The sequence below is a fragment of the Tympanuchus pallidicinctus genome, unplaced genomic scaffold, assembly GCF_026119805.1.
Source record: "Tympanuchus pallidicinctus isolate F22 unplaced genomic scaffold, pur_lepc_1.0 scaffold26, whole genome shotgun sequence".
NCBI classification, from domain to species: domain Eukaryota; kingdom Metazoa; phylum Chordata; class Aves; order Galliformes; family Phasianidae; genus Tympanuchus; species Tympanuchus pallidicinctus.
The window spans coordinates 3,188,967-3,216,280 of record NW_026294743.1 but is presented as its reverse complement, the minus strand read 5'-3'; positions in this window follow the sequence as shown (position 1 = coordinate 3,216,280).

The following is a 27,314-nucleotide window of genomic DNA, read 5'->3' as shown; positions in this document are numbered from 1 at the left end:
AAAAAGGACGCTGTAGAGCTGGTCCATAGATGTACAAACTTTCTGGACAGTCTGCATGATGCTGACCCAACACCAACTGGCCTTCCTGGGCTCCTCATACACATACTACTTGACACATACAAGATTTCTTGTTCAGAAAGAGACAGCCAGAGTTATCAGTAATCTTGAAAACAGGGCTCAGCAAAATCCCAGTGATCCTCACAGAACTGTTCTCTAGGTGGGAATTTTAGTTTGTTACTCCATCTTATTTAAGCAATTTCCATTCTCTCTCTGCGCAAACACTAATAACATGACCTCACTGAAATGGAGTAAAGAAGAAATAGGCAAAGTGGTTCTCCCTGGGACAAAGGACTCTTCCTCAGCTGCTCATTTGTTGGCCCTGGACACAAAGTCCACCAGCTCCTTTGTAACCACGTTTCGATGGAACAGAGATTAGTATTTCTTAACGACAAGATGACACAGTGAATTCCCATTTATTCAGGGAGCCCTTATGGCTTAGGTAAGACTTCTTGAGGGATTTTCTCTGGATGAAAGGAAGAATTCCTAAAATAGAAGGCATACTGTCTCACATGCCACGCTTTCAGGGTGTGGCTGCTTACTTGGAAACCTTCACTTCTCAGATTAACTCAGATGATTTATACAGTGCTGAAGACATAGCTGTCTAAATAAGAGAGCAGAAGTAAAATCACATTGTAAGGCCACCGTGACGGTTAAAAGACTGGCCGAATTCAACCTTTTACAAAATTGCCCTGTTTACCATGTAAAACCTGACACATTCACATACTGTGTGACATCCAACATCTTTCTAAGGGTTTCTGTTCTGCTGGGGTTTTTGGATGTTTTTAAAACTTCACCGACCATCTCTTCAAGAAAGCTGTGCAGTAGTTTGTATTTCTTCAGATCATATTCTTTTTTTGTGTGTGTGTGTTTGGAAAAGAAGATCACAACAGCTCCAAGGGACCTTCTCTGTGACTACTACCTTAGGTCCCACTCTCAGTCTTCTGTATCCAGAACATAACACTGTGTCTAGGACACATCTGATACTTGTGGATCTTAACACTGTAGTAACTGTAGCACACAAAGGGAGTTGACAGTTATGTTGCTCATTGTAATTCTGGACTATTTTCTAAAATAAATGGGGGTTTATCTGCACTCATTTACAAGTCACGTGGAATTTTAAAAGCTCATGGAATTCACATTTCTAGGTTTAACTCTTGCCTAAGGATCAAATCTCTCTACATGGAAGGGTGTGCTACTAAGTTGCAGGAGAAAAAAAAGCAACATCTCTGGCAATGTTTCTTTGCTTCTTTAATTTCCTCCTCTCTTTCCTAGTTCAAATAAGTAAATGCCCACCTATTGGTAAATGGCAACTCACTGCTAGATAACAGCAGCAGATGAAGGCAAAAACAAAGTTCACGAAACTAGGATTTCTTGACACTCCATAGAAAAAAGCCTTTCCTTGTGACATGTCATGAAGCATCTGCTGCACTGTGTGGTGCTAAGTGGAGGCTAATGACCCTGAAGCTCTCCTGGCAAGTTCTCCTTAACAGCAAAGTGTAAATGGCTCTTTAATACAGCCAACCCCTATTGAAATCAACCTCCTAAAATCACCAAGTAATACTGGGGCCTTCTTTAGCATCTTATCACTTTGGGAGAGCAGCAAAGGGCCAAAGTTAGTTGCAAAATGATTTATGTAGGCTCTGTAAGTGAACAATAACTCAAAATTCCCTCAGTTCTGTGGTTCAGTTCGAGAAGGCTACTGGACGTGGAAGATGCACAGAGGTAAGTGAATCAGAATGAGGAAAGTTGTGCAAATTAAGGGGCAGAGAAAGGTATAGCTACAGTAGAATAAGCGAACGGTATGAAATAAGGAGAAGTTAGACTCTTTGGTTGCACCAAGAGAAAAGAAGTGCCAAAACAGATCTAGAAAATTAACAAAAGTACAAAAACCAAGACATTACATAAATGTCTTCGAATTTCCTTAAATATAAACACAAGAATACTGAGATAGTTTTCCAGGGACCAAAAAGGAAAGTAAATAATTTTACACACTTGTTGGATGGGAAAATAAGCAGCAGGATTTCTAATTTCAGAGTTGCCATTATCTTGACTAGCAACCTTTATATATTCATTTACTTCAGATAAGCTCTCAAATGGGAATTAAAGTCAGCTAGTAAATTTCACAACTTCTCTTGTGTGTAATGACTCAAAGATGAAAAGTCCTGTTTCAAAGGCTATGAATGCAGAAATTATGTTCTACTTTGAAAAGTTTTATAGAGGCAAAAAAATACACTCCACACACAATTCTGGGCTCCTAATAAGAGAGAGACTGACAGAATGGTGTGAGTCCAGAGGAGGACCATCAAACTAGGTTGTCTGGAGAACATGAAGGAAGAGGCTGGGAACCAAGTTTGCTAAGATAAGTCTTGGAATTTCTAACTGGTGCTTTTTGTTAGCTGGTATGCAGCAGTACAGAAGACAATCAGGCTCTCTGCAGAACCAAGAAGAAATAAGAGGCAAGAATCACGAAAATGTGACTGCTTATAAGTGTAATAATATTGAAAGAAAGTTGGCTATGTAGGGAACAGGATGATAAGAAAGGCTGTGAAACGTCTGTCCTCAGAGGCATTCAAAGCTCTCCTGCTTAAGCATGGGAAGTTGGCTCTGTCTAGAGCAGGGGACCAGATCAGCAACATTCAGATCCTGAATGTTCTACAGTCCTGTGCATATGTACCCTGGTACTAAATTTTGATGCATATATCCCAAGAAAACCAGACTGGCCATAAAAACCACCCAATTTCTACTGATTCACCATAATATTCTTTACTATTACTATTTTGCCATCTGTTTTGTCATTATTAACTATCACAAAAGATAACTCAGCATTGATTACTCTCTCCTTTTTCCTAATCCCCTTAAAGTATCCTTTAAGGGATTACAGCTATTAGTATGTAAATTTAAAGCAGACAGGACCTTAAATTAGAACTTCAGAGACATCCATCTGAACCTATGCAAAAGCTGTATCAAGAGCCCAACCTTACTAGGCAGGTGTATTGCTAGACACCCGAAGCTCTTAATAGCCTGAATTTATGAGGAGCTTATCCTGTCAGTGTTTTAAAAGAACTGGTTTGCCCAGCTCCTCTATGAAGCATAGGAAGATGAAACCTTGGCATCATTAAACTGAGAGGAATTTTCTAATTTACTTGGCATCAAAATTAAAATTCTCTAAGTTTGTTGATTTTATTCAGTCATCCTCTTCATACCAACATCATCTGGATGAGCAAGGCACATAGGAGTTAGAGCTATCTCTGGAAAATATCCTGTGGACTCCTTAAGAATCTTCCGAAAAATCCTGCTTTAAATCCCTGTGTCCATCTATAAAATAGGTTTAGCAATTTTTTATTTACTCAGACTAACAGGTTTGTTACAACAGAAAAGGGAGACATCAAAACTTGATCAAGGTGTACACCACAACTATGCATTGTTTTTTTCCTTCAAGAAAAGCAGACTTAGAGTGCAGGCGTATCTATTTGCAAAGGCATGCCTCTTTGCAGGGTAAGATCTGTTTAGTAAGAACAACAAGCAAAGTGTCTGCTAAAAGAGGCTTTAAATTCTAGTGAAATCAATTTGAATTACTCAATTTTAAATTAAAACTCCGATTTTGACAAACTATAGCCATCTCATGACACGTGTTGAGCTTCTTCAAATGCTGCACTACATTGCTTTTACTATCACGTTAAATGCACAAGGCAATGAATTTTTAAAAATACATATGTATATGTATATTTGAAAGAGACCTCTTTACATATTTAAATTGACATTAGTGTTAATTGTTCTTTTTTTTTTCTGCATAAGATGGCAAGGTAGATGATACACACTGTAAAAATCTCTTAGAAGCTCAGTATTTTGGATTTATTGCACTTACTATGGCCTGCATTGCAAAACATGTTTTAAGCACTGTCAAACTATTCTTAGCCAATTTGTATTATCAACTACCTGGTTTTTTTTTTGTTTTTTTTTGGGTTTTTTTTTTTATTGAGCAAGCACTGTAAATGTGTAAGGTATATCCTTAGTTACTAACAGTTTTAAAATTTGTCCAAAAAAGCCTGGTTTCATGGCACTTGAAGAATTCATTAGAATATACAGAATCCAGTAAAAACAGATGGGAGTTAACAAAGATTTGGAGAAGACTTAAGCCAGGAAAAAGATATTCATCACTGAATATCATTTTAGGATGAAGAAACAGACAGCAATTCCTTGTTTATGAGAACATTCTTCCAGTCATGTCTGTCTGAGAAAGAGCAGAGTTTTTACTAAATGATTTTCAAATATTTTGGTTATCCAGTAGGAAGCCATTAATGAACAAAGATGGTAAATTATAGTATCTTTATGCTCCACTGGTCTTACAGACCATGGAATCCCTTGGCTGACCAAGGAGACTCAAACGCTCAACTCACAACTAAAAGATGATAACATGAAAGACACACAGATTACCCTCACAGTTTAACTTGCTCTCAATCTGAGCATTCCCTCATCTGAGCTGACACCTTACGTAAAGAATACCTGCTACAAGAACAGCCAGAAACAAAAAATATTCAATTGCAGACAGTATGTTTCTTGAAAATGACACGCTGTAGACAGCCTAAAAGTTGCACTCTATCACTAGACATTACTGTGCAGTTTATCATAATTTATATGGAAAATATGTTCTTTGAAATTTGTGACTGGGGAAAATCCCTAAAAAATACCCATGACAAAATCATTAACACTACATAAAAATAAATAAATAAGTGAACCCTATGCTCTGTCACTAGGTTGAATCAAATAATTACCTGCCAGCATCTCCGACTGTTCACAGGGATTGGAGAGAGGATTACAGACGTAAAAAATAAGGCTAGTTTGTAGATGAGTGGAGCAATGATACTGAAAATTATATAGTCACCACGTACTCATTATGACAAAAAAAAAAAAGAAAAAAAGAAAAAAGGCTCTAATAGAATTTCTAATCAAAAATGGTGAGGAAGAAATACGTAACTTCATGAAAACATATGATATTCTAATGCTGAGGCTTTTTCTTAGCACATAAAACATCAAAGTTCTCACAGGCATTTGAACTAGAGTGATTCATGCTGCAGACAGGTTTCCCAGCAGCCTGGCAGTCTGAGGGTATCTGTCTTAAGGTCCGTTATTTATTGCTACAGTACTGGCAATTTGCTGACTACTGTAGTCATTCAGTGACTAAGAAACTACAGTATTCAGTCAGCAGAGACTCTTATAGCACCAGAGAGAACAGTGAAATCTTTGAACATGTTTTTTTTTCTTGAGAATCTGAGCAACCGATTCAATGTGTGGTGGAACCCTTTTATTTCTTTTTTTTCTTTTTCTTTTTTTTTTTTTTTTACAACAAACTCTAAGTGGACTCTGATATAAGAATAGCCAGGCTGACTAAAAGAAGCTGGTTTGGGTAACAGCAACAACCTAGACTTGAAAGTACAGACCTCAGCTGTTTTACCCTGCCAAGACACTGAACAGGAAACATTTCCCTCTAATAATCTCAACATTTTATAGGACAGGAAACCATTTCCCATCAAGTCCTAGTTTACTTAGATAAGAGTGCTGGAAGCTCCCCTCACTTATGGTTAATTACAAATATCTACGTCCTTTTACCTTGAAGTGGTACTTTCACAACATCTTTGGAGAGACAGTCATTCACTCAGAGATCTTGCCTGACTCAATCACTCACTATGTGTAACAATCCCTCATTTAATAAGGCAAACAACCCAGCAAGATTAATTCTCAGTCTCTGACAGCTGTCCTTTCTCAGCTGGGTGCTCAGCAGTACAAACATGGAGTCTCCACCTGGACAATCTACTCCTTTGTCTGAATTCATACTGTTCATCTGTTAGCTCTCTGAAGCAACATGCTTTAACATCAGTGGGTAGAGAACTGGCAGTAGGAATGAAAATATAAATTTCCTTGCAGCACTGCAAAGAGAGGTCATGCTCTTAAACACCGTGCTGAACAGTAGAAGTGGAGAATAATCATTTTTTAGAGGCAGACACGGAATGATGCACAGGTCCGGAGTACAAGTGCATTAAACAAAAGTATATCTTACATAGTTACTCTGGGCTGTTCCCCTTGGAATTGAGAGAAACTAAGGTGCTTGTATGAAAAAGAATTCATCATCACTGTGATCTCTTCAGATTTTTAAATTCTATCATTTAGTAAAAGGTTACTAAATGTACCTGTTGCAGCTGCTTACTATGCTGAAGAAGAGTTAAAAAGAAGCTGGACCACACTCTGAAAGGCACAATATAAATATCTAATGGTGACTATCCATGACATGTTTTGCTTTTTAAATCTTATTTTTAAAATCTTGTAATCAAATTGTCTTCTTTAGCTCCTTCATATCTTATATTCAGTCATAACCTTAGGTGGAGGGAAAACAGAAGGTACACTAATTTAAGTGAAGCTATGCTAACTGACAGTAGCAGAAAGTATGTAAACCCATAATTTTTATCTGTCTTGCAATTATGACCTGGTTTCAACATGGGAAAAGATTAAAAAGGAGTTAGCCAAGATTTTGGCTGCTGGTTCTTTGTGATCTCTCTCGGAATGCTGCATGAAAAAACACCTGCAACATTTCTAACTTGTGACAGTAGTAGCAATTTTCACGGGCTTTAACACTAAAGAGTTAAGCGGAAATCATTTTGGTGGCTTTGAACAGCCATAAATTCTGATGAAATATATCTCACCCTTGCAGACTTAATCTTTTTCAGGCATGCACTGGATAACCTCCAGGAAGACCAGCACTCTGTTCAAATACTGGAAGAAGGGGAAAAATTGTGGATGACAGTCTAGCTGAGACACAAAACTCACCAACTTTCTCTGAAAAACGCCTCTGTATGGAAACCAAATAAAAATATTTTCATCACCGGCTTGTCACAGTACCACGTAAAACAAATTTCCACTCCCTGTGCTAATTCATGAAAATGCTGTGATCAAGAATCAACTCACATCTGAACGGGCAATTGGAGACCATGCTCTAACAGAAGACAGAAATCACAGTCTCTTGTAATTGGAAGGGAAACAGATTATTTTAGCAGAAAATAGAAAAATGAAAAGGCTTTTCATTATTCAAATGCTTCTAAATAACTACTTTTATCTTAATGTGTTCAACTTAGAATAAAGGAATATAGGAATGTAGTCAGGGCCTGCACGGATGCAACGAGGAAGGCTAAAACCCACCTGGAATTGAATCCGGCTAAAGTGATACAGGATAATAAAAAAGGCTTTTTTAAGTATGTTAACAGCAAAAGGAAAACTAGAGAGAATGTGGGCCCCTTACTGAGTGGGGGTGGGGGGTTCTGGTAACGGGGAATGCTGAGAAGGCAGAGATACTGAATGCCTTCTTTACTTCTGTCTTCAGTTAAAAGGCTCTCCCTCAGGTTTCCCACACCCTGTAGGTTAGTGAGAGGGTCTGGGGAATGGGAGACTTCCCTTTAGTCAGGAAAGAGGTGGTCTGTGAGCACCTAGGCAACACTAAGGTCCACAGATCCATGGGACCTGATGGGGTGCATCCACGTGTGCTGAGAGAGCTGACGGAGGTCATTGCCGAACTGCTCTCCATCATCTTTGAGAGGTCTTGGAGGACGGGGGAGGTGCCTGAAGACTGGAGGATAGCCAATGTCACTCCGGTCTTCAAAAAGGGCAAGAAGGAAGACCCAGGTAATTATAAGGCCTGTCAGCCTCACCTCTGTCCCTGGAAAGGTGATGGAACAGCTGGTGCTTGATGCCATCTCCAGACAACTGGGAGAAAAGGAGGTTATCAGGAGTAGTCAGCATGGGTTCACCAGGGGGAGGTCGTGCTCAACCAACCTGGTGGCCTTCTGTGATGTTGTCATATGCTGGCTGAATGGGGGGAGAGCAGTGGATGTAGTCTACCTTGATTTTAGAAAGGCATTTGATACTGTCCCCCACGACATCCTTATAACAAAGCTGAGGAAGTGTGGGATAGATGAGTGGACGGTGAGGTGGGTTGAGAACTGGCTGACTGGCAGAGCGCAGAGGATCGTCATTGGTGGTGCAGAGTCTGGCTGGAGTCCCCCAGGGGTTTGTGCTGGGTCCGGTCTTGTTCAATATCTTCATCAATGACCTTGATGAGGGGATAGTGGCCACCCTCAGCAAGTTTGCTGATGATACGAAGCTGGGAGGATTGGCTGACAGGCTGGAAGGCCGTGCTGCCATTCAGTGAGATCTGGACAGGCAGGAGAGCTGGGCAGAAAAAAACCGGATGAGGTTCAACAAAAGCAAGTGTAGAATCTTGCATCTGGGGAGGAATAATTGATGCACCGGTACAGGTTGGGGGATGAGCTGCTGGAGGGGAGCTCTGCAGAGAGGGACCTGGGTGTCCTGGCAGACGACAGGTCGGCCATGAGCCAGCAGTGTGCCCTTGTGGCCAAGAGGGCCAATGGCATCCTGGGATGCATTAAAAAGAGTGAGGCCAGCAGGTCGAGGGAGGTGATCCTCCTCCTCTACTCTGCCCTGGTGAGACCTCATCTGGAGTACTGCGTCCAGTTCTGGGCTCCTCAGTACAAAAAAGACAGGGATCTCTTGGAAAGAGTCCAGCGGAGGGTCACGAAGATGGTGAAGGGCCTGGAGCATCTCTCCTATGAGGAAAGGCTGAGTGAACTGGGTCTGTTCAGCCTTGAGAAAAGAAGACTGAGAGGGGACCTGATCCAGGTCTATAAATATCTAAGGTGTGGGGGACAGAATGGCGAGGCCAGACTGTTTTCAGTGGTGAGTGGAGACAGGAAGAGGGGAAATGGCCGGAAACTGCAGCATAGGAAGTTCTGCACAAATGTGCGCAAGAACTTCTTTACAGTGAGGTGACGGAGCACTGGAACAGGCTGCCCAGGGAGATGGTGGAGTCTCCTTCTCTGGAGATGTTCAAGACCTGCCTGGATGCCCACCTGTGCGACCTGCTGTAGGGAACCTGCTTTGGCAGGGGGGTTGGACTCGATGATCTCTGGAGGTCCCTTCCAACCCCTACAATTCTGTGATTCTGTGAACTTATTTCTTCCCTCAGAAGCCCCAAATGTCACTTTTCAAACTAACACAGTAGCAAAGATAACTTACTTCTAGTTGGAACTACTTCTCTAGCAGAAACCTCAAGCTGACAGTTTCGATACAGAAGCACTTGAAATTAAAAACTTATTGCTCATGCATAGTGGAGAGATTATGTACTAACTTAAAAAATCTGGACAGCCACCAACTAGACTGACAGAAGTGGCTCCTGCACTTTCTATCTTGTCCTTTTTACTTCACGTGAACAAAAATAAAACCAGGATAAATTAAAAGACAGCAAATTGAAGCTCAATATTACAAATATTTGCATTTTAGTAACAAAGTCAGGATTTTGCACAATATAATCAGAGAATAATGTAGTACTACAAGGCAAGCAATGCTTTGATACAACATGTAAGTAATAAATTACCAGAGGAAGTACTCAATTTTATTACTTCCACAGTACAAAGTTTCTAGAAAGATATTCACACTATTTGGCAATAGTGTCTGGCTAATATAATGTCCAGATTCTACCATCCCCAAACTCTGCGATAGTTTGTAATTTTTTCATAGAACACTTGCAGGTGAAATAAGCTAATCTTTATCAGTCTAGATCTAGCTTGCTTACTCTCTCCAGTTAGTATGAAACCCACAAAGTCAATGAAGTTGTTTCCAAAAGACAAAAATGTCACGCTGGCAATTAGTGGTTGCATTGTAAAAACATCTTTCAAAAGAAACTCCACAAACCATTTGTAAATAAAAAAGGCAACAGATGTGTTTTTCTGCTATTTTGTACATCACATAATGCTATTGTAGATCTCCCAAAGTATATTGCTAAAGTATAACAATGAAATTTGGATAAAAGAAAAGCACAAAAAGTCTTGTATTACCTGAGCTGGCACTATGAAAAAAATGACAACTATTCCAACACCAAAAAGCTGTGTAGAAAACAGGCTTTGTTTCCAGGCTTTCAGACAGTCTGGTTAGCTGAAAGCAAGCAAAAATCACACTTCTCCACACTTTCCAATGTTTGTTGGAAGTGAAAGTATCAAATATCTGCAAGAGAGTCTATCTCTGTGATATTTCTGACGTGCCTGAAGCCAGAATTCTCATGAAACACTCTGATGCAAGAATCCCAGAGCAAAAGGTTAGAAGTTCAAATAAGCAACAATTTTTCCCCTCCAACTCTGGAATAACAAGAACAACCAAAACTATTCTGTTATTCTGTGAACATTTTTCTCCTCTGTGCTCAAAAGTACTATAACCAGAATAATAATTTAAAAGCACCTGAAATTGCCAGTTGGATACAGTGAGAGTGATGTTTGTTGCATATCATTAATATGGTATGGCAAACACATACACAATACCAAGAATTACCATGTGATGCCCTGAATTCTCCCGAAAACCCTTTCCAGCTTCAATTATTTGACACATAATGAGCGTTCTGGTTACTATCCAACTTATTAAATTCATTTTGGGAAATGTGTAATTTAAGCATACATAGTGCCTATAAGATGCAATGCACTACTGCAGATTTCTCATTATTTAATACTAAAGTATACATTTACATTAGGAATCCAGAAAACATCGTACCGATTCAGATCCACGGTCCATTTGCTATACTGAACAGTGACAACAGGAGTAGCTAAGTAGAGATATATAAGCCTCATCTCTATGTGGGATCATTCCCCTCATACTCTAACAAATACATCTCTCATTTTATTTAGTACATGTTTATAAACCAGACACTTATATATTTGCTTTAACACTTTTGAACTCACTGTCACTGTCTCCACAAGGCAACATATCAAAATTAGTTCTCTTATAAGAAAGTATTACCTGTTCTAAATGCATGTCCCATTAATTTCCATAGTGCCTTCTAATTCTAGCACTGCCATATTAGCAGCTAATTAATATTTTTATTCACTTTATTCACCTCCTTCATGTCTTTGCAAACATCGATCATAACCTTTCACAGCCTTTTCTTTGTCAAACTGAAGAGTTCTGGCTGTTTCAGTTGCTCTCCATAAGATGGATGTTCTTTTCCCTCTTTCATTTAGTTGCCCTCCTACAAACCTTCTTTAACCCCACTATAACTTCTTGAGATCAGAAGCACACAGTACTCAGTATGTGGGCACATCAGGATTTTACATAATTTTTCAATACCCTTCATGATAATGGCAGCAATTTATGGACTTTTATTGGCTGCTGCTACACGCTGAGATGATGATTTTGGAGAACTTTCAGCTATGACTCCTCAGATGTAACTGTCAGTTTTGAATAACATTTAACTTACACTATCGTATTTAACATGATACAGTTACTTGCAACTTAGAATTCCTCTGATTAGTACTCATGAACACACATTTGTATAAAAAGACGATACTGACCCTCATTCTGCTTTTTATGTTTCAAGAATGAACTGTGTAGAAATGTACAACTCCAAAGAAATAATAAAGAACACTGTTTTTCTTTTATCAAAAGAGTAGAAGCCTCCATTAAGATGACTGCTGTAGGTATCCCAGCTCATCAAAAGCAGATTAAGCAATATTTCAGCACACATCTTTTTTTATTGTTGGACTCAAGAAAAATTCCTACAAATCATGATAAAGTATTACACTTAAGCCCAACAAATCAGGTCAAAGATGTAGTTTCAGGCTACAAGTATTAACATTCATGGGCTAATTGAGACTCTTAATGTTATTTGACTAGTTTTTCTGTGGTTGACTCTTTCCGTGGTTGACTTTTATGGACAGTACATTTCCCCTCCAGTTTTGGTCTTGGCAGAAACTGGGTTGACTAAAACCACACAAAATTCCAAAATCAGTAGCCCAGGTACCCACATCAAAGTATCAGGAATTATCATACTGGTGGGTTCTGGTCATAACCAAAAGCAGACCTTCTACACTTTATCATTCCTAACAGTAAATTTAAACCTATTCTAGTTTCAGTAGCTTGAAGTCAGCACTTGCTGATCGTGTATTGTTTACAGTCCTCTGGTATTTCTGTTAAATTTCAGGAGTCTTTATTAGTCTTCCAGATACTTGATTCCGTCTTTTTTTTTTGTCCTGGATGATTTTCAGAAACTCTCCATTTACATTCAGTGGATACATCTTTAAATTATTCTGCTGAAAACTATTTTTTTTGCTACTTCTCATGAAAATGAATTTCCAAAGAAATATAATTACATCACAGTCATTTTTAAGACAAGAACATCCCTTTCTAATGCGCTCAGAAGTTACAACTTCTCCACTGATTCATTGTGGCTTTGACCACACGATGAGCTAAAGCCAGGGACTTCTTTTTAATGGGGATAGACAGAATATTGAGCAAACTTTGCACTGAATTATGGTGCAAGCATTTATTTGAAGTCTCTAACTTTGTCACGCCTTAAGGCCCCATACAGAACTCTGGCGCAGCCCTAGGCCTTAATGCAACCAGATGGATGCACAAGAGAAATTCAAAAGTATAAACAGTTCTTTACCTTCAATACAAATAATAAGCACAACTGTTTGTAGGTGATGCCTACAATGCTATAATATTTTGAAGGGATTTTCCCTGTGCTTGCTGCAGGAGATATTTCTATTTCAGGTTATTACCCAGACACATTTCAAGATAGTAGAAAGTTTAGATCAAATTTGAATGAATATTCATCTGGGTGGAAGATGCTCCCCAAAGCCTATGTATCCAGCTGACAAAGTTTCAATAGTTTTAGTTACCTTACTATAGTTTCTGCAGTAAATTAAAAGAGGCCAGGAGCTAAGCAGGAATATAGAAGAGGCTGAGGTAGGCTGACAAACATGGTGGTAGATATTATACCGTTTCTTGCCACCAACATGAGACCACCAGAGCAGTACCAGAGACCCAAACAGAAGAGACAGAGCAAAATAAAATAAAGAAACAATTCTGAATCAGTGCAAACAGTTGAAAAAGGCTTGGAATCAGTCTGTAAACATTTTAAAACAACAGTCTGGGTTTGTCTGTTTTTCTACATCAGTTCCCCCTTTCCTAATTCATTTGAGACTAAAAATGTCTTTAGAGCGTTACCCTTGCAACAGAGGTAACTCTGGGTTACAGGTAACAGGGTTTCACGCATCAGCCATACAATGCATGTGATATGGCAAATAAATGCCCTAAATGCCCTAACGGGCTTCAAGAGCCCTCTGACCAGTCTCACTTGGGACCACAGTCACACATTCTGTCCCTTTTTCATTCCAAAAAACAGAACATGTCAGTAAAAATCATTCCTTCCATAGAGGTGAATTAATTTAATGAGACGTTATTCCCCATATGTATCATCAAACACTAAAAAGTCCTTTAATTAGTTCTTAGAAACCTCTGTGATAGTTCTGCCTTCATTAAATGGATAGCTGCATTCAGATTCATTCTAAAGTGTAAGTACAGAGAGAAATGATAGCAATAATGAGCCCCCAGTCCTCCTCAGTCAGCAAAATAATCGAAACAAAGTAAACTAAAAGCCAGCTTATGTTTAATCCCAAATGTCATATAGGTAAGTTGCTAGAAAAAAAGAAGTGAGTAGAAGCCAGGTTCAAAAAAGCAAGAAAACAAAATGAGGTTATTTTTTATGCTGAGTAGTAATTTGATACAACTCCTTGCCAAAGTAAGTGAATGCAAAAGGTTTACATGGACTCCAAGGAAGGCTGGATAAGTAGTTGAAAGAAAGATCTGTTGCAGGTAACTAAGCATGATTCACACCAGGTTTACAAAGTCCTCTGAGCTAAAAATAACCAGTGGTTGAAAAAGTGTTAGAGGGAAAGAATGACATATGTTTCTAGTGTTCCTATTACTACTTTTCCCTAGGTATTTTCTTATAGCTGACAAAAACAAAATACTGCTGAAATAGTTGTTCTTGTTGATAGAAAAATAACACACCAGATGGATCCTTTGCTCTGAACTGTTTCAGCCGTTCTTAGTAATTACACAGTGAAACTACAAATAAAAGTGGTAAAACACTTTCCCTCTAAGGTTTTGTTTCAGTATCAGGTCTTTCTTCAATAGACTCAAAAGCTGTTACACCAAAGGAAATGCTGATGCTTTCAGATGATTTTTTAATTCATTCTTATTTTTGTTTGTAAACTAAATGTAAGACCATCTTTGCATGCAGTGTTCGAGAGAAAAATGCTGATGTATTCCTTTAAGAACACCTGTTCCAAACACAACTCTTCACGGATGGCCAGCACTCGCTGAGGACATCTGGTCCTGTTTTGTGCTCCAAACTGCAGGAAAAAGAGTCCCATCTACAGCCCCCTTGCAATGCAGGTGGACCACAGTCAGCTGCTTCTGCCTGTCATGTCATTTTCATGAGTTACTTGAGACAAATAGGAGTGGACTCTTGCACAAAGTAGAAATAAAGGAGCGTTTTGTGCCAAAAGGAAATGTGGGATAAGAACTATAATAAGACTGAAAGGGTAAGCAAAGAGTTTGCGGCTTAAAGCAGTGCAATGTGTCAGCGAGAGAGAACAGCAGCCTTGCTGGCACTGTTGCAGACCAGAGCCTTAATCTGTAAATCACTGTGCAGCCAACACGTCAAAAACGTTTGGCCACCCCTGGTGTACAGGCATCAAGCAACAAAATAACGTACTGTGCTAACCTCCAGTGGATAACCCAGGCAAGCATGCAAAACACCCTGCCGTCCAAGAAGGATGAAAAGTAAAATTGCCAGAGTCCAATTACTTTTAATCAAGAGGCCGCTAGTGATGAGAGCATGTCCCATAATCTTAAAGGAAAAAACGTCTCAAGAACAGTAGTCTGTAAATTTCTTCATCTCCATTTGGGAAAGCACTCTAGAACTTTTTGGCACTAAGACGCAAAGTCAGTAGTAATTTAACTGAAATGTCAAATGTTACTGCCAAGCATTGGTAGCTTTTTCAAGGTATAAATCTAGTTTGCTCTGTAAGTCTGAACTGCTACCTTCTTCTCATTCAGTCACTCCAGAGAGGTTCAGATTTTTAACTAAAACTAGAGAGTTGCAAATTTTAAAAATTGTTTTCTCCACTCCCGTAGCCAGGTCAAGCTGTATTCTCTGAATAATCACATCTGGAAGCACCACACAAGATGGGGTGAAATCACCTAATAGGACTAAGGAGTTGCCACAGTGCCTCACTAAGGCAAATGCCCTTAATAATCACTGAGAATTAAATGCTGATCAGAACCAGTCAAGATTTTGTTATTCCTCTCCTCCTCTCCCTTCCCCTTGTCTCCCAGAAATTTTGGTTTTGTAATTCCACACACCAATACCCACACACCAAAACAAAAACTTCTCATGGAATTGTACCAGGCTTTCTCCAGGAATTTCTATCCTGGCTGGACAGAACATTCCAATTAAAGCTTAGATCAGAAACTTCCTGATTTTTTGTATTGTACCTAGCATGAAGGTTAAGGTACTAAGACATGATGTGAGACCTACAAATTTCAGCTTTGCTGAAAGAACTTTGACTTCCCAGAAGAACATCCTAACTACTGAGACACTGAATCAGTTCTTCCTGGCAAAATTATTTGCAACTACCTTGCAAGCCCTCAATGAAGAGCATAGGGAAAACAAAGCGGAGAAATAGTGATACATTTTCCAGTAGTCTCTGGTGGGACCTCTATATGAAAATCTTTGAGGAGTGACAGTGACTTCTGATATATACCTACTAATTTTAATACCTCTACTAACCTGAAGAGTCAACCACTTCAAGGAATCAGTAGCTTTTTATCTCTTGATTTGGAAACAAAATATAAATTGCCTATTGTGATTTATTCAGAGTAGTACCTTCTGCTGCCAGACACGTAGTGGTCTCATGTACACAGTTTACAGAAGTAAGAGTGTACTTTCAAGAGTGAAGCTACAAAAGATGAATCTTAATTACTGAGAGTGAAGTAGTGTTTCTACTAGTTGATTACAGTAGTGCTGATTTGATTTTTATTTCTGCAATAACCACTTTCCTGCTTAAAATATGCTTTATGGAATGAGAGAAATTAATCTTTGAGAGCCTGTTCCCTGGACATTTACAAGTAAATCCTTTAACAGTCTGATGAAATCCAACTTCTAAAATTTGACCTTTTAAGAAACAAAGTAATCCTACAGTTATGACATCAATAGGAAGAAGCCCACAACAGCACTTCAATTTTATAAAGTTTTAATCTAAATGGAAATTCATCTATACCTCTACCTGTATCTATACCTATACTTATATCTCTATCTATCTACCTCTCTACCTCTCTCTCTCTCTCTCTCTCTTTCTCTCTCTCTCTCTCTCTCTCTCTCTCTATCTATCTTTCAGCATCTCCAACCTCCTAATCTCTTCTTGTTACTGGCTTTTATTACATTCTCACTCATGGATGGCCTCTGCTTTGTCTATTAACAGATGAGTGCATAGACAAATGGCAAGGATGAACTCAGTCGCAATTTTCACAGCAGTTCAGGCGAAAGCAAACACCATTACACTAGCATAATAAGGCCTCCAGTGCTAATAAATAAACAAAATGAGAATCTAAGGCACTCACCAAAAACCTGATGGTTGAGCAGCCATACTGTAATAGCCAGAATTGGGATTTCTAAAATGTGTGTTTTCTAGATCACAGTAAGTACACATTAACATTATAGTAAATATTTTTAGAAATCTTTCTTTAAAGACAAGATTGAAAAGTTCTTCTGTCCAAAGCTTGCATGTATTAATAATACTGATCGAATGTAGTTGCAATAGAAGTGCCTTTTTTCCGCATGAACTCTCAAACATTAATTAAGTCAGGTTCATATTGGTATAAAAATTATTTTTAAAAATACATAATAAATAATATTCTCTGAAAAATGATTAACACTCCAAAATTTTGGCTAGAATGAAAATACCCACAAATGAGTCAGACCTTGTTTTTGCCCTTAGGAGATACTGCTGAAACTTTGGTAAGTACTTCAACAGAAATTCCAGGAAGATTTGGTATTCTGCTTAGTTTCAATATAGGAGAGCGACATTTTCTACTAAGGAGCTGAATTTTCATACTACTTAACACACTGCATTTTTATAGAAACAGAAATTTCATAAAGGTCTTCTCATGGTTACTGTTTAATCAAATTTGAATGAAAGATGTTAAACTATTCAAATTTCCATCGGTTCAAATGACTTCTCTCTTGGTCACCTCTAAACGAATCTAAAATTAAAATACTTTCAGGCAGCAACTCCCACTGCTATTTATCTGGGCTTAGTTTGAGCCATACATCCTAAGCTAAACAGCTATCGACCTAAGAAACCAACTCTCTAAAGCTTAAATTTAAATACTGGTAAAAAGAAAAGTGGGGGGGAAAAAAAAGAAAAAACAAAGCAAAACAAAAAAAACCTTAGGAAATCATTTTACATCCAAAGTTTAGGACTAAGTCGAAGTGAAGACATTAAAGTAACTCCTTGGCTACTGCTTACTTCTTTTAGTAGCTTTATCACACTTCAGACTCATGTTTAGTGGCTTGAAGCAATAGTTTTCATATCACTATGCTTTATCTGTCTACCTTATCAGCAGCACCCACATAATATTTCTGCATGGTGCCATTTGAGTTATATCAGTTGGCTCTAACAACTTTGAGCCTGTATATGTTTACTAGTTCCCGAAGGATTATAACGATGCTAATGGAAAGGGACTCAATTACATCATCATAAAGGCTGGACGGTATGATGGGGCACATAAAAGGCACTTGAGTAATGAGAACCTGGGCCTCTTCATCATTGGCTAGATTGTAGGCAACTTTCCACTCACAGATGGCAATACCAGTGAGCTCTAATTAGTAATTTGCACTGAACCCCATACACACAACCTCCTCTGGAAACTGCCATGTATCTCTGGCTAAACAAGAGTAATTCTTACATGCTCTTTAACAACGTTTTTAGCTCCTACGCTACACCATTTCACCAAAACTGGTACCAGTAGGTAAAGGTTCCTATGGCTACCCTCGTGCAGTCCAATACCGCTGGAGGCACTGTAGAAGGACAGTGTGTATGAGGCAGTATTTGTCCACACTGCCCACATAACTGCTGTGGATACCTGAGTAAAAAACACAGAGGCCATCATGATCTGAAGCACTACCACAAGTCCTTACAGTCTTTTTCCTTCAGTCATTCACTTCTGATATTGTTTCTTTTCAATCTAGCTGCCATAAGCAGAACTTAATTCTTCAAAGCTGACTCTTGCTGACTAATCTCTGGAAAATCAGGCAAGGCAGCTAAGGACGCCAGATAGGTGTTGGCTATTTCCATACTGCTGCTAAAAGCAGTTTGCAGAGTTTGAACTAATTCTTCATCAGAGTTCCTTTCCATTTTGAACTGAGTCAGAGTACAATCCAACATGAAAACATCAAAGATACTTGCAGTTCAGCTTAAATAACATACCTTGTTTTTAATTTTGATTTTCTTCCACAATCAGTATTCCTTTCCAGAGAGACAAGTTCTACCATAAATTCAGAGAACCATTAAGCCTCTTTATGTACAAACTCCTAATTCATGTGCATTAACTTTTTTGTTTTTAATTAACTTTTAGATTATAACTTTCTATTCAATGTTTACTGTTTGAAAAGGCAAACATCTAATGTCATCTTACAAAAAAAGGGTATTGACTGCATTGCAGACATGCATGAGATCACTGTAAAAAAAGCTGCCAAAATTGGCAGCAAAGGAGTAAATACAGGCTAGTTTAGATATTACTCCAAGCATCGCATTCAAGCTTGTTAAATATTTTATTCGGGAGATCCATGTGAACGAGGCTGTTCCTAGCGCACCACTATTACAAAACACCCAATGTTTGAAAATGAAATTTTAATTAAAATGAATGTCTTGCTGTCTCTCAAGTTAGCTAGCAGCCTGAAAAATGTGTGGAAGCTTAGCTAAGACACCACAGCTAATTTCTAGCCTGCTTTAGCAATAGTTTAACAAAAGGAGTGCTCAGTTCCCACTACGACTTTATATCCAGTGAACACAGCCCAAACATTTCCCTCCCTGAGCCCTGTCTTTTTTTTGCAAACTCAAACAGCAGTGGCTTCAAAGTTTAAATCAGAGATCAAATTTTCTTCTGAGTTTTGCTCCTCTGTGCTTCTTTTTCATTGCTAGACCGGCCACTTTTGTCCCCCGTCCCCTTACCTGGGGGTTCTCTCATCTGCTATGACAAGATGGAAACACTGAAGTATTTTTCTACTCCTACACTGAAACAGGTAAGCCTGGTTGTCCTAATGGCAGTGTGAGTCAGCAAAGCCACCTTCATTTCCAGGTAGGGTCCTAAGAATATTTAGTATTCCTCTAATAATAATATTTTTTTATTACTAAGCTTGTTTGATTGATTGCCCAGTGTTGATACTCAGTATTTTATGGTATATTGTGTGGCTTGTCACAAAATCTGTTACTTGTCAACAACTAGGCCACCAGCAGCAGTGTGCCAAATGTTGTGGAATGACAAACACAATAGTATTCTGAAATGCATCTCACAGTTTAGATGCGGAGCAGGATTACTTACTGAGTATTCTTAAAATTAAACAAACAAACAAACAAACAAAAGAAAACCTAGAAACCAAAAGGCAGGGAAAGAATCTGAGAATATGGGTTCAACTCAGAAGGCAAAAGGGAAGTCCATTACAGTTCATAACACTTAAAATCATGCTCCAAGATAATTCAAAAATCAGATGGCAAAAGTGTGCTAAAGAATTAAATATAAAAGCACTGTGTATCTACTCAATGATATCTTAATAAACTGAAATTCTGCTAAGAAACAGTGGAGAGCAAGAGGAGAGAACTAAGGGAAGATGAAGAGTGGATGGAAAGCACATTGCTTTCAACTACTAAAAAGAGGAAGCACATTACAAAAACAAATTGTGTGGGCAGACAAAGACATGATGAAGGAGAAGAAACACCAACTGCACAGAAGGAGGGGCAACAGAAGGTCATAAAACTAAGTGAGTCAGATGCAGAGGTTCAAGCTATTGGGGAAACCAGAGGAGCGACTGGAATGTGCTTAATATATTCCATCTGAATATATGTCTGCCAGCTCCCTTTCACCATCCTCTCTTCTCACAGCCCACCACAATTCTCTTCTGGAATAACCTACTTTGAAAGGCCTCAAAGAGAAGACTTCCCACATACCCTATGAGAGTCTTCCCACAAACCCTATACACATGCCTTTTTACAAAAACTGGGATGAAGAAACAGAAATCTTTATTCAAAAATGAGGGAAAGTCAAGTATGTTTCAGAAAAGCCCAGCAAGCTGCTGTAAACAAGTACTAGGTGTACTGTTCCAAAACTACTGCCCTATGAAAACTCTTAACTGGGAAATATCTGGAACTCAACATTAACAGGATATATTCCCTCTGGTCCATATAATCCTTCCTAGCTTACACCACCCACTCAATTTAACATTGCTCCATCATAAAATTGGCAAAAGCATATGCAGAGGTCAAGAAAATATATTGCTTGAAGATTGTTTGAATCACATTTCTAATTCAAGAGTCTCATTTCCCAATAAATATCCTAGCAATCTCTGGTTCTAACTCTCTTATGAACTTCTATGAATATTAATAAGAAATTGTCAAGCGCTCTGTGAGAACTGGGTGGACAGTAATGAGAGATAATAGATCTAACAAAAATCAGATAATAGATCTAACACTACACGCTCTTCATTCCTGAGTTTTCCTCATACCTGGAGGTTTGCAAGTGTAGATATTTCCAGTGTATACACTGCTTTGGGTTGTTCCTAAGAGTTCATGAAGAAATTTCTGGTTCAACCACTGTTCTCTGTCAGTATTCTGCTGAGAAATGTACTCTCAACGGGAGAAACGCACACTGCTGTCAGTCACTCCCAGATTAGCAGAAGGACATCCCTGGGGACTTTCTTCATTGAGTGTTATGTTCACCAAACTTGACAAAAATCCATGACAAGGATTTGATTAACTTCATGTATCATTAACCTATTTTTTATTTTCATTTTGAATTGTCTCATTCAATCTATTTTTTTTTTTTCCACTATGCAGTAAGATCTCATCTGGACTATTTAGCCCAGGTTTGGGGCTCTTGGTACAAGAAAGACAGAGAGCTATTGGAGTGGATCCAGACGAGGGCCACAAAGATTTTCAGAGGGCTGGAGTACCCCTCATTTGAGGAAAGGCTGAGAGAATCGAACTTGTTTAGACTGGAGAAGGCTCTAGGAAGACTTCACTGAGGCCTCCCAGTACTAAATGGGAGCTAATAAGCAGGAGGGAGACAGACTTTCTATACAGGCAGATAGTGACAGGACAAGGGGGAATGGTTTTGAACTAACAGAGGGGAGATTTGGATTAGATGTTAAGGAGAAATTTTTCAATCAGAGGGTGTAAACCATCACCAGCAGCATTTTCTGACTTTCTGGGGTTGCTTGGTGTGTCTCAAAGACTTGCAGTTCAAGGCCATCACCATGACTGCCAGTCAAAGGCTGATATTCTGCAAGTATGATATCCTGTCCCCTAATGGGCTAAGACAGCTTTGTTGACAAATTGCAAGAAAGTTTTGACTACAAACTTATTTTTTTTACACACCTGTTATTGCAAATGCACTTGCCTATGACCTCACAAACCCAGCATCCCAGGGTTCATCTTCATCTTCTTCTTTGTCTTATTCATTTTCTTGCTGCTAATCATTGCTGTTTACCAGTTGAAGACTACAATTTCCAGACAAGTGCACTCACCCCCACATCCCCACTCCAGCCTGCAGGCTGGCAATGGAACTCCTAGAAACACACCTTCAAAATAGACCAGTGATCAGTATTTTTCTGTCCTTTGTCCTGACCTTCACTCTTTCTCTGTTTTCCTCAGTTTTCTCTTTTCACTTTCTTTTTTTCTCTTACAAAATTATGAAGCAACTGAAAGACCTATTCTGGCTTCTGAAAAGCCGTATCTCTCGTATAGCTCCTAAACCATGAAGTAAAATAGCTGCAAGGTTTATTATGGATCCTTAAGGTCATATATTTTTGCCACATGATTTAAGATAGATTCTAAGTATTAGAATGCCAGTATTTTGGGAAGAACTGTGTCAATATTTCTGAGACAACTGTAGTACATAGATTCTCATTAAAAGTGATGATTGTGTACAGACCTCTGAACATCATTTTACCTTACTCTAAGCAAGGCTATTCCTGAATCTGCTCATCCCTTCCCTCACCTGATAGGTAGGATCTGACAGGGTGATAAGGCACTGAAGCAGACTGCCCAGAGAAGCTGTGGATATCCCATCCCTGAAGGAGTTCAAGGCTACATTGGATGAGGTCTGGGCAATCTGATCTAATGCCTGATTTGGGCTGTCTTAGGGGAGCAGCTACACTCCACATGTAGCTCTGAAAATAATGCCTCCTACTTATTTTCCTGGAAACAACAACAGATACAAAAAGCACAATAATACTTTTGACGGAGCAAATTCTCAGCTACAAAACACTATTTTTCAACACACTCTCTACCATTAACTATGCACTTTTGCCAGCAATTAACAAGAGCCTGCATGCCATTCTCATAAAATTCTGCAAGAGCAAAGCTCTTCACAGCTGCTACAATGGTGGCTGTTAGGAGAATGCTACCCAAAGAGTCTATCTTTCATCTGCCTGAACAGATGGAGGTCCGAAGGTGACAAACACAGTCTATATAGTGGGTGTGGTAAGACAGTTCAGCCAAGACTGGCAATGTGCTGCATGTTCTTCAAACTGTAATTAAGCCCGGTGTTATTGTGTTGCAAGAGAAAGGTCTTGCAAATCTTCTCAGTCTGAGTCTTGAAGTTTAAGCCCTCAGCTTAGTCAACAGAGTTAATGGTTTAATGGCTCCAAAGGATCATCCTACAAAGAAAATGGTGAGGGGCCTGGAGGAAAATTATTATGGGGAGCAGCTGAGGGAACCAGGATTGTTCTGTTCTGAGGAGGCTCAGGGGAGACATCATTCCCTACAAGCTGAAAGGAGGTATGGTGAGTAGGAGCCAGCCTCTTCCAGGTGAAAGCGATAGGATGAGAAGTGCCATAATAAAACAGGAGATATTACATTCAGAGTCGCCTTCACGGATTATCCTTAACATTCCTTCCAACCAAAGCTATTCTATGATAGTCTCTGTGGCAATCACTATTACTTCATATGGAAGAAAAAAATCTTGCATGTTGACAATATCTGCCATCCGCAGTGAAGAAGAAAATTCTCATGACACACCACAGCCTTTCAACTACATGATCTGGGATAGCATTCAGTGAGCACATTAGTATCAGTATCAACATTTAAAAGGTACACTGAAATAATTAGAGAGGAAGAGAAAAAGATTACCACAGTGTTTTTTGAAAGCAAAAACAACCCATCAATCTCTTGGTGATGAACTATTTAACCCCTTGTCTTCACTTAAATTTACAAGCTGCTATTGTGGTCAACCTTACGATTGTATTTTTTTTCCACGCAGACATGATTAAAACTCATTATTTCCTGCAAAGCATATACTGATATGCCATTTCACTGACCTCTAAGTCATAGGTAACTTACTTTCTTTCATAAATACTAATGATGACCACATCCTTCTTCAAAATTAAGCGAACAAAATGTAGATTTCTTGTCCAGACCTTTCATCTTGAAGATTTGAGTGCTAAAGACCAAATTCACTGACAGTGTGAAATAATTCTCTTTTTCTTTGTTGAGGTGCAGATCCAGATTTTTTTTTTTTTTTTTTTTTTGTCCACCAGTAGTTCAATAAAGAAATCAGGACTAAAAGGTATTTCACCATTACTTAATAGACACTGCTGATCACATAACTAGACATACAGTACGCAATTAGAACAAATCAGCATTCTCCTATGAAAGATCAAGAAAATCTGCAATTCTATTATTTTCTCTGTTACGTCACATGTCTGGCATAAAAACAGAACAAAACAAAATAAAGAAATAATAATAAAAAAAACTTGCTGGAATTAGCTGCAATGAATTGAACCAACATATAAAGACAGAGTCTGGTCTTGCTCCTATTTAATCATAGCCACTTTTGAAAACTAATAGCACAAATGCAACACTAAACTTAAAACACTTTATTTCAGTCATGGTCCTTGTAACTAAGGACAGCATTTCAGGCAATGGCCTGAGCAGTTCTTCAAAGAAAGCATGCTGGCAGGCTTCCAGCTACAGCTGCCTTTTCCTCTTTGAAAATCTCATCACTGCATGGCATATATATATTTTGTGCTTTTCTGGCAACCACAGACTTAGTGTGCTGTAAACCTGCTGGCACAGCACTGATTTTAAATTGTTGCGTCAGCTCCATTTGTTGCATCTAGCAAATAACCTCTTAAAAAAAGCACAAGCGAGGTTTGAGATATGTGGTCCTAGTGCTATAAGAATTATAAGCACATCACCAATAAAAATGGAGCGCATCATACTAACATTTTTAATTGTAAAATGATCTACAGTACACTGCAATTCTGTACAGACAACAGGTGGTTTCATTTCAGTTACCCCCAAACTGGGATATGGAGGTGAGCTGTTATTACAAGCTACGCAGTTTAAATAATTGTACTGAAGTAGGCTGTTTCACAGAAATAAATGCTTCAAAGCAAATCTAAATACATTAGCATTACCTGAGAAGCCTGTTCTGTTAAACAAGTACAGGCTTGTCTTAGTTTCAGCTGCAACAGAGTTTTTTCTTCTAAATGCCTGGAATGATGCTACATTTTGTTTCAAGGAGAAAAACAACGTTTGTAACTTGCCAATGCTTCTAGCTGTTCCTCAGTAGCTGTGTACACAGACTAGGATGTTTTAGTTATCTCAGCTTCTTGTACTGTCCTGCCAGTGAGGGGACTGGGGGGACACAAGTAACTGGGAGGGGACAGAACCAGGACAGCTGACCTAAACTGGCCGAAAGGATATTGCACACCCTTTGACATCATGCGGAAAGTTAGAAAAAGGTGGGAGTTCACTGGGTTTCCTTCTGCTGCTGGGGCACTAGCGGGCATCAGTCAGAGAGCAGTGAGCATGTCACATGTTGCATGTCACTTGTTTTATATATATATATATATATATATATATATATATACACACATCAACAAAACTGTAATAACTGATCCTTTTTTTCTTCTTCCTTTTCTCTATCTTAGTAAATACTTTTATCTCAACCCATAAGCTCTACTCCATTGTTTTTCTGGTTTGTTTTTTTTTCCAATTCTGTCCCCTATCCCGCTAGGAAGGAGGGGGAGCGCGTGATTGACTGGTGCTTAAACAACTACTGGTTTAAACCACAACAAGGCTTGATTTTAGTGACATCAGTGGAGCTAATCCAATCCTTGCATACATGCTTCATTAAATGGCCTTGCCTGGTGCTGAAGAGAGAAACTTGGATATTTCTCGGGAAAGTATCAAAGCTAATAGTTTTACTTCTGACTTCTGATACATTTAGTGGAAATACAACTAGTTGACAGAGTCACAGGAAAGGCAGAGGCAGCATAATGTAGTTACTCTTTTAGGTCTCCAAACTTCTAATACTTTCCAGTACTGAAATCCACATAGTACAGCGCCGGATGCATGAAACACTTGGAATAAAAGCATTATATGGTAACGTTTGTATGCATTTCTTTCCTATTTTGTTCTACAAACAATGCTTCTCTAATTGATTGCAGGAAAGGAATACGTCTGGTGCACCGAAATAATTAACATTCTACATGGAAAAGCATATTACTCCTTAAAGCAGTATTCAGAAATCTTCCTATTTTGCTAAGTATTCAGAAATAAAAAACTCAGTTCTCAGTGAGAATTTTGCCAGAGTCAGGAATTTAAAAAATAAACAAATGAAAAAGTACTTCACGATTTAATTTAAAAGAAACAACTATTGATGAAAAAGCAAAGACTAAATCCTATGAAAACAAGAAAAAATATATGAAGTTTAGTAGTGCAGTAAAATTAGATGAACAAGTTTTATTAGCACCTAACAAATGGAAATTCAAAAATCTGTTTTCCTACAGAAACACTACAGGGTAATGCAACGATCCAGATCATTTGATTTCTGAGAGCTTTTTTGCTTTAATTCTCAATTGGCCTGAATGTAGAATTGAAACAACGCCATCCTGCTGCTCTCTAAATACGGAACAGCGTTTTTAAAATAATTGTTTTATAAAAACAAAGCATTATCTTAGCTATGGCAATTAGTGAAGCACATCAGGGAGTTTCTTACACTCTTCCTGTCTTATCCTACCGCCTTATTTTTCAAAGTACAATTACTTCTCACATGCATAATGTATGTTTAAATTGTTTTATGAATACAGCGCATCAATAAATCTGAAATCCATCTGGGCAAATTCCAGATCATGACATCTTCTTAATATATCCAGGTCCCACTCTCTTTTGAGCTTTGAGACTTGTTTGATGAAAAACAAATAGGTATCTCTTTCACATACTGCTGATATTTGGATAAAGTCAGCAAAAGACAAGACGTGCTGAAACTGAAGTTTTTATAAATTGACAGCAGTATGCTACTTCCTTTTTGGATATCCTCTGTTGTATTTGTTGGCTTGTGGGGTTTTTTTTTTGGTTTTTTTTTTTTTTTTTTTTTCCCCCTCAAATTAAACAGATGTATGGGCATTAGTTCGAGTTAAATCATTCCCTAGTACAAAACAAATTCATATTATCCAGACAAGAGGCATAATCTACATGATGCCAGTAGTTACATTCTGTTTTTCTCTATTTTTCTTACAATAACTTGTAGAGAAACAGATAAATACGATATCTGGATTCAGTGGCAATTAGTTTCATAGAATGGCTTAGACTGGAGACCTTAAAGATCATCTAGTTCCAAGCCCCCTCCTATGGGCAAAACCACTAGATCAGGCTGCCCATGATCCCATCCAACCTGAATTTCAATGCCTCCAGAGATGGGGGGCATCCACAGACTCTCTGGGCAACCTGTTCCAGCACCTCACCACTCTGCGTAAAAAGTCTCTTCCTAACATATAACCTAGATCTCCCCTCTTTTACTTTAAAGCCATTTCACCCTGTCCTACCACTAGCAAACCATGTAAAAAGGTGTTCCCCCTAATACTTTTAAGCTTCTTCAAGTACTGGAAGGTCACAATGAGGTCTCCTGCAGCCTTCTCTTCGCCAGGCCAACCAAGCCAACTCCCTCAACCTATTTTCATAGGAAAGGTACTCCACTCCTCCGACCATCTTCAAGGCCCTCCTCAGGACCCACTCCAACAGTTCCACATTGTTCGTGTACTGGGGATCCCAGGCTTGTACACAGTACTCCAGATGGGG